The following is a 6997-nucleotide window of genomic DNA, read 5'->3' as shown; positions in this document are numbered from 1 at the left end:
AAGACCTGCCAGCTTCCCACAAGGCAAGGATTTAGGGACAGCTTTGTATGCCGCTGGGCTCTTCCTGGGGCTGCAAGGCTGCTCCCTTAAGCAAGGGCGTCCGTCATCTTGAAAGTGCGGATGATGGGCGCAGCGCAGATGAATGCAATGGTGTCTGTGTTCAGCATCTTCTTGCGTGTTGGACGGACCCCGGCACTGCCTGTTGGCTGTCTTCCCGGGCAACGCTAGGAGGGGGCAGTGCTTTTTTTTTTCCTGTGGGAGTGGGGAGGGGGACGGGAGACCCTTGCTGTGGGGTAAAAAAAAAAAGGCTACTGCGGGGTCCAAGGCAGGTCTCCCACTTGGGACACAGCTGCCCGCTACTGTGTTAGTGCACTCGGGCGGGAAGACGGTGCAATGCAGGACTAAGCAAGAGGAGAGGAGAGGAGAGGAGAGGAGAGGAGAGGAGAGGAGAGGAGAGGAGAGGAGAGGAGAGGAGAGGTTCGCCTGCGGCCAGGGGAGAGCCAGATGGAGTGTGGGGCTTTGGTGTGAGGCAGCGTGAGGCCTGGTGGCGGTGGTGTGTGTAATGAAAGAGTGGGTGTAAGACATATTGCTGCAAGCGTAGTGTTGCAGGGAAGAGTGTGACACTGTGCATTGTGGGAGGAGGTTGGTATGAGAAATGCAGTATATTGCAGTTGGCTGGCGGGTAAGTTGCTGTTGGGACGGAAGCAAGAAAGACAGAGGAAGAGAGAAGCAGCAGCAGCAGCAATTATTGGTTGCAGGAGAAACATCAGCAAAAGACTAGTGGCAGGTGCGAAGGGCAGAGTTGGGAAAGGGAGAGACAAAGTTCTGCTGTTGCAACTGCACTCATTTCCCCCAAGGGGGTGCACCGTTCCTGGAGGTACTGCAATACCAGGTCGATGCGCGGAGTGGACGGAGCAAGCTCCTATTCCAACTCCAGGCTCCAAAAATCCATTTAATATATTGTCCTCGGATAGAGGACGTATCAGATATTAAACTGATAAGAACAGATACTACACTTGATCTTAGCCAAAAGGCCGAGAAGCGATACCCACCCAATGCCCGCCTCCCGCTTCCCAACTCGGCTCACACACATTCTACCCGCGGTCACTAACCCAATCCCTACTTCTCACCCCCGTTTCCTTTCTTTCCTTCACACTCCTCATGCACCTCGTCAGGCTCCGCTCTACACCTCCCACTCGGCACGTTCTCGGCGATAACGTTGACTGCCATGCTTTTCCCGGCATGCCCGGGCTCAGCAGCCGCCTCTCATTTGCATGCTCCGCCTCTTCCTCACCCGCCCGGAGCTGACGTCCCCGCCCGCCACCTGCTCGGGCCCCGCCCCCTGAGCGCCTCCAGCGGCCTTCCCGACCTCTGAGCACAGCTGTGAGCTGTTCCTGCTGTTTCGCTGCATCAGTTACGGGTAGGGGTTTCCTTGTCACCGCTGAGATGCCACCCAGAGCTCTCAACTGTCGCGTTCGCACCCCACCCCCCATTTCTCCTACAGGGTGCCCCTGTGTCCTTTCTAAACCTCTGTCCTTTACTTACAGTTTCTGTCTCTATTGGGAGTTGAAGATTCGTGTGTTTATTTGAAAGGTCGACAGATGGGGCTGTGGCTGGGCAGCGAGCTCATCAGCCCCTGGTTCAAACCACACATAGCTGTAGCAGCAGACCGGGACACGCAAAGCCTAGCGCCCCGACGTGCATCCTCTGCCTTACAGAGGAGGCACACTACCTGAGTGCTGGATGCGTGAGCTCGGTCTGGCACTTCTGAGAGCCAGAACGGTTGTGGGATGGGCTGGGCTAGACCACAGCCCCTGCCGGTTCTCATCAGAATTGGATATGGGGTGGTCAGGCTGTGCTAGCATCTGGGTCAGTCAGACTGGGCCTTCGTACCCACCAGTGCGTGCTAGGACTGGGGGCAGGCCCGTGGCAAGCTGGGCCGCAGCACATGGGAGCAGCAGCAGACCTGGTAGGGGCAGCTCCCTGCTAGGCCATAGCTCCCTCTGGTGACCACAAGGGCCTGGGTCTAGGGGCAGGGCATGCCAGGCCGGGCTGAAGCAAGTGGTGGCATATGTGTGTGCTAGGTCTGGGGATGGGCCAACCTGGGCCACTTTGCAGCACACTGACATGAGCGAGGCCAGGCTGAGTGCAGGCCAGGCCGGGTTGGGCCACGGCACCCACCGAGTTCCAGTGCGTGTCTTGGTGACTGCGCCTCCTTAGTTGCTTATGCCTGTGCAGTGGACAACAGGCCTGGATGCACACAGAGGACGTGACAGCCCACGCCCCAAGGCCAGTAGAGGACACCCAGAGCCTGCGTGTCAGAGGATGGAAAGCAGAACGGGTCGACCACTCTGCTGTGCCTGCTCTCCCTTCCTTTGCTTAAAGCCAGAGTCACAGAGAGGGGGAGCACAGACATACTCCAATTGTGTCTAGCAGTTCAGGCTAGGCCACACCCAGGAGCCAGAACTCACCTGGGTCTCAAACTTGTGTTCAGGGGCCCAAACAATTGGACAATCTTGCAAAATAAAGTTGAACTGGCACCATATGGGATGTGGGTGTGCAGGCAGGTGAGATATACAGAGAGGAAGATCTTCCGTCCGTCCAAGTGACCGCAGTGGCTGCAATGGAGCTGTGCTGCTCTGAAGCACAGAGCTTCACCTGGGTCTCCCACGTGGGTACAGGATCCTAAGGCTTTGAGTCATCCTCAACTGCTCTCCCAGGCCACAAGCAGGGAACAGGATGGGAAGCGGGGCTGCCGGGTTCAGAACTGGCACCCACATGGGAACCCTGCGTGTTCAAGGTGAGGACTTTAGCCACTACGCTACCGCACCAGGCCTCAAATGGAGCAGTCTTTCTTAGCCTCAGGAACACACCTGAAAACAACCCAGCATTTTACAATCCACAGTCCTGCCCTGACCCAAGCAACATCACAGGTGGGTCCAGCCTTCCTCTAAGGGAGAACTCCCCAGTAGACTCCTCTCTGGTCAGCACCAAGTGGCTTACCCAGCCTGAGGATTTGCAGGCAGTAAAACCTTCACAGTCTTCTTGCCCCAGGGAAGCCTGGGGGACATTTGCTCTGGTCTCCCTGGGCTGATAACACTGAGTGATGAAACCTCAAAGGAATTGTTCCTCCATTCACAGGCAAACCCTGTGTCCTGGAGGCCTGGGAGGTAGGAGGAGCAAAGGCAGGCAGGACTGGAGCCCATTCGCCCTGAGCCCCAGTCTGAGCACAGGCTGCACCTGCTCTCTGCTTCAGCTGAGCCTGCTCTATGTCCTGCGCTGTATTCTCCAGGTTAACCCACATCCCTCGACTTCCGCAGTCGGAATGACAGAGCACTCACACCATGCATGCCCTTTACACTTTCTGGGTTTAATCCTCCTTTTAAAGATTTATTTTGGTTGGAAAGACAGACAATGATGTATACAAAGAACTAGATGAAAGTGAAAGGGCAGGAAATGCTATTCTGGAGACAAAAACTCCTGGGAAATTTCATGGCAGTAAACCAGAATCAAACAAACCAGTCTCTTTAAATAGGACTTCAGGGTTTGAGGAAACACAGGGTCTGAGTATGATTATTCAGGAAGAAGACGATATGGAGTTTTCTAAAGACCAGACACCAGTAGCACGGTCACAAAAAAACCCATGGTAAGAAAACACATAACAAAACTAAAACTTAAGAAAACAGAAAATTGTGTTAAGATAGATTAGCGGGAATTGCAAGTAGCAAATATGAAGAGTAGAATTGGGCAAGGGAGAGACAAATTTCTACTGTTGCAACTACACTCATTTCCCCCAAGGGGGTGCACCGTTCCTGGAGGTACTGCAATACCAGGTCGATGCGCGGAGTGGACGGAGCAAGCTCCTATTCCAACTCCAGGCTCCAAAAATCCATTTAATATATTGTCCTCGGATAGAGGACGTATCAGATATTAAACTGATAAGAACAGATACTACACTTGATCTTAGCCAAAAGGCCGAGAAGCGATAAGGTTTTGTAGCGCCTCACCCCTTCCGCCCTCCTTTCACAGACCTTCTACCCACGGTCAGAAGTCCAATCCCTACGTGTCAGCACCGTTACCTTTGTTTCTTTCGCACCGCTCCTGCCCTTCGTCAGGGTCTGCTCTACACCTCCTACTCTGCACGTTTTGAAGAAGAAAATTTACTGATTTATTCCTCCCGGCATTCCGGGTGCAAATGCCTCCTCTCATTTACATGCTCCGCCTCTTCCGCCAGTCGGTCACAGCATGGCGAATACAGGGCTGTCCCATATTCCGGCTTAGTTCCCCGTGTGGTTGTTTGCTAACCGCCCCAACAATCAGAGCTGAGGGAGGTTGTGCTATGGGCGAGAGCGGTCTGTACAGGGAAGGCGCTGCGGGGCAGTGCGCTCCTCGGTTTTCCTAAAGAGAAGGTGGCGTGGTGAGCTCCTGATCGTCACGGGGGCGGCCCTAGGTTTTCCAGTCAGCGGCGGCGCGACGTGCCTCGCTCCAGCTGTCCACACTTGGCGCTCGTGCGCGTCACGTCGACTCTCCCCTGCTGGCCTCTGCCTGGACCTCGGCCTCCTTGGCCCTCTGCCTGGTCGCTTCGTGGGCGTGGGCCTGTCCTCGTGGCTTGGCTCCGGTGTCTGCTCCTCCGTGAAACCCTCCTGAAGGGGCTTCTGTGTACCCCACCCCAGCTCTAGGCGGAGAAAGCTCCTGGGAGGTGGTGTCCCAAGCCATAAGCAGGGAGCTGGACGGGAAGTGTAGCAGCTAGGACATGAATAATGGCCACATGAGATGCTGGCACTTGCCAGCATTAGCCAGTTGAGCCACTATATAAATAAATGTGGAAAATATAAAATACAAAACTTTTCTGAGTAGAGCTGTCCCACGGGTGACTCACGAGGTGATTTTTACCCTGTAGGTATCATCTTCATGTTCAGTTTTGCCTTGAGGGTTTTTGCAGAAACTCCACACCCTGAGCAAGAAGTAACTCACTCTGATCAGCAGTTTTGCCATCCGAAAATTCCAAAAGAGCCTGGCACGCACCATCAACCAATTCCAGGAATGTTACCAGCAGTGCACAGCTCCAAGCACCTGGACAGCAGCTGAACACACGGCCCTCTTACACTCAACCTAGATGGATAAGGACCTTTACCCCCGGGTGGCCCCTTGCTCCCCTCCAACCCAGGAAACTGGATGCTCCCTAATCCTTGCTTGGAGCCCTGCAAAATAACCACCTGCTTGCTTTTGCCCATCTTGAAGGCAGTGATCAGCTTGTGGCATGTCAGGAGTTTTCAAAATGCCTTGACAGTGCCTCTTGCAGCATGGCTGGTGACTGAGATCCTCCCCCCCCCAACTCAGCCCAGGCCCCCTCTGCCGCCCAAACCTCTCCCCTTCGGATCTCAGTTCCTCCCAGGGAAGGAGGAGGCCAAAAAAAAAAGGAGACTGAGGGAGCAAGAGCTGCCTGCGCGGCCCCACATCCTGCTCGGCCCATGTAGTCATTGACTGTGGCAGTCCTGCTCACAACCCCTGTCTTCTTGTTCTGAGTTAGTTGAATTGAAGGTAAATGTCTAGTGGCAAGTCTGTCTTGTACATCTGGAAATCTTTGTGCATCCCTGGGTGCTGAGATGAGGAGGAAGCACTTTTTTGTTTGTTTGTTTTTAACCGAAAACAAAACCAAAAAGCTGAAGTTGGGTGCCCCACTGTGAGGTCAGGTGCATCTCCAGCATCCTGGGGTCTCCCGCCAGAATTCACAGGGAAGTCTTGGAGATAGAGTGGCCCGCCCAAGTGTCCCTGGCCAGCAGGTGACCCAGCCAGCATTGAAGCCAAGTCTGTCTGAGCCAAAGCTCAAGGCAATGCTGACCGCCAGAACTGATCTGGAGGAAGCTCCTGGCTCTTGGCTTCGGATTGGTTCAGCTCCAGCCGTTGCTGCTGCTTGGCACCTGTGATCAAGGGCTGCTCCCCAACCCCAGCCCTGCCTTTCTGGAGATGGCTTAGGGCTGGGTTTGAAGCTCCTTTTCACCTTCACCCTCTCATTTCCCTGAGGCCTGGGGCTGAACTCAGACTCACTGTTTCCAGAAAATTTTATATCTGCATATGAGGGTGTGTAGTTACATGCCACTTGGGGTGGTTCTGAGGACACAGTCCCTGGTCCAGAAGTTCTCCTGGGCTTTAGGGAGTGATCCCCTTACCCGGTCACTCCACCCTCTGGGGACACAAGTTCCTGGACGAGTGAAGTGGGTAAGGAATAAAACTAACCTGTAGCTGACCAACTGTAAACCATCTATATTTTCCATCCCCTAATACATTTGGTCCTTTTACCAACCCTGCAAAGAAGGTAGCAAGTGATGCTGTTATTTCACAGTGAGGAAACAGACCCAGACAGGTTAATTAGGATGTGCAAGGTTACAGGAAGAGAAGACATTGAGGGCCCAGTGAAATAGCGTAACAGTTAATGTCCTGGCCTTGCTTGCCCGGGATCCCATATGGTCTCCGGTTCTAATCCCAGCAGCCCTGCTTCCCATCCAGCTGCCTGCTTGTGGCCTGGGAAAGCAGTGGGGGATTACCCAAAGCCTTGGGACCCTGCACCCATGTGGGAGATCTGGAAGAAGCCCCTGGCTCTTGGCTTCGGATTGGTTCAGCTCCAGCCGTTGCCGCTGCTTGGGGAGTGAATCATTGGGTGGAAGATCTTCCTCTCTGTCTCTCCTCCTCTCTGTATATCTGACTTTGCAATATAAATAAAATAAATCTTTTAAAAAAAGAGAGAATATATTGGGCCCGGCGCGGTGGCGCAAGTGGTTAAGTCCTCGCCTTGAATGCGCCAGGGTCCCATATGGGTGCCGGTTCTAATCCCGGCAGCCCCACTTCCCTTCCAGCTCCCTGCCTGTGGCCCGGGAAAGCAGTTGAGGATGGCCCAAGGCTTTGGGACCCTGCACCTGCGTGGGAGACCCGGAAGAGGCTCCTGGCTTCGGATCGGCATAGCATTGGCTGTTGCGCTTACTTGGGCAGTGAATCATTG

General features: G+C 54.3%; 2 non-coding genes across 2 annotated transcripts; both read right to left on the bottom strand.

The window, feature by feature from the left end:
* Positions 1-855: 855 nt before the first annotated feature.
* Positions 856-1046, bottom strand: LOC121170593. Its single transcript, XR_005886018.1, has one exon. It is a non-coding gene; the product is annotated as a U2 spliceosomal RNA (small nuclear RNA).
* Positions 1047-3796: 2750 nt separating this feature from the next.
* LOC121170592 lies at positions 3797-3987 on the bottom strand. Its single transcript, XR_005886017.1, has one exon. It is a non-coding gene; the product is annotated as a U2 spliceosomal RNA (small nuclear RNA).
* Between the last annotated feature and the right edge of the window lie 3010 nt (positions 3988-6997).

Source organism: Ochotona curzoniae, unplaced genomic scaffold (genome assembly GCF_017591425.1).
Source record: "Ochotona curzoniae isolate NIBS_2020 unplaced genomic scaffold, NIBS_Ocur_1.0 scaffold_2453, whole genome shotgun sequence".
Classification (NCBI taxonomy): Eukaryota; Metazoa; Chordata; class Mammalia; order Lagomorpha; family Ochotonidae; genus Ochotona; species Ochotona curzoniae.
Note: the sequence above shows the minus strand (reverse complement) of the source record. Positions and strands in the feature narration are given on the sequence as shown.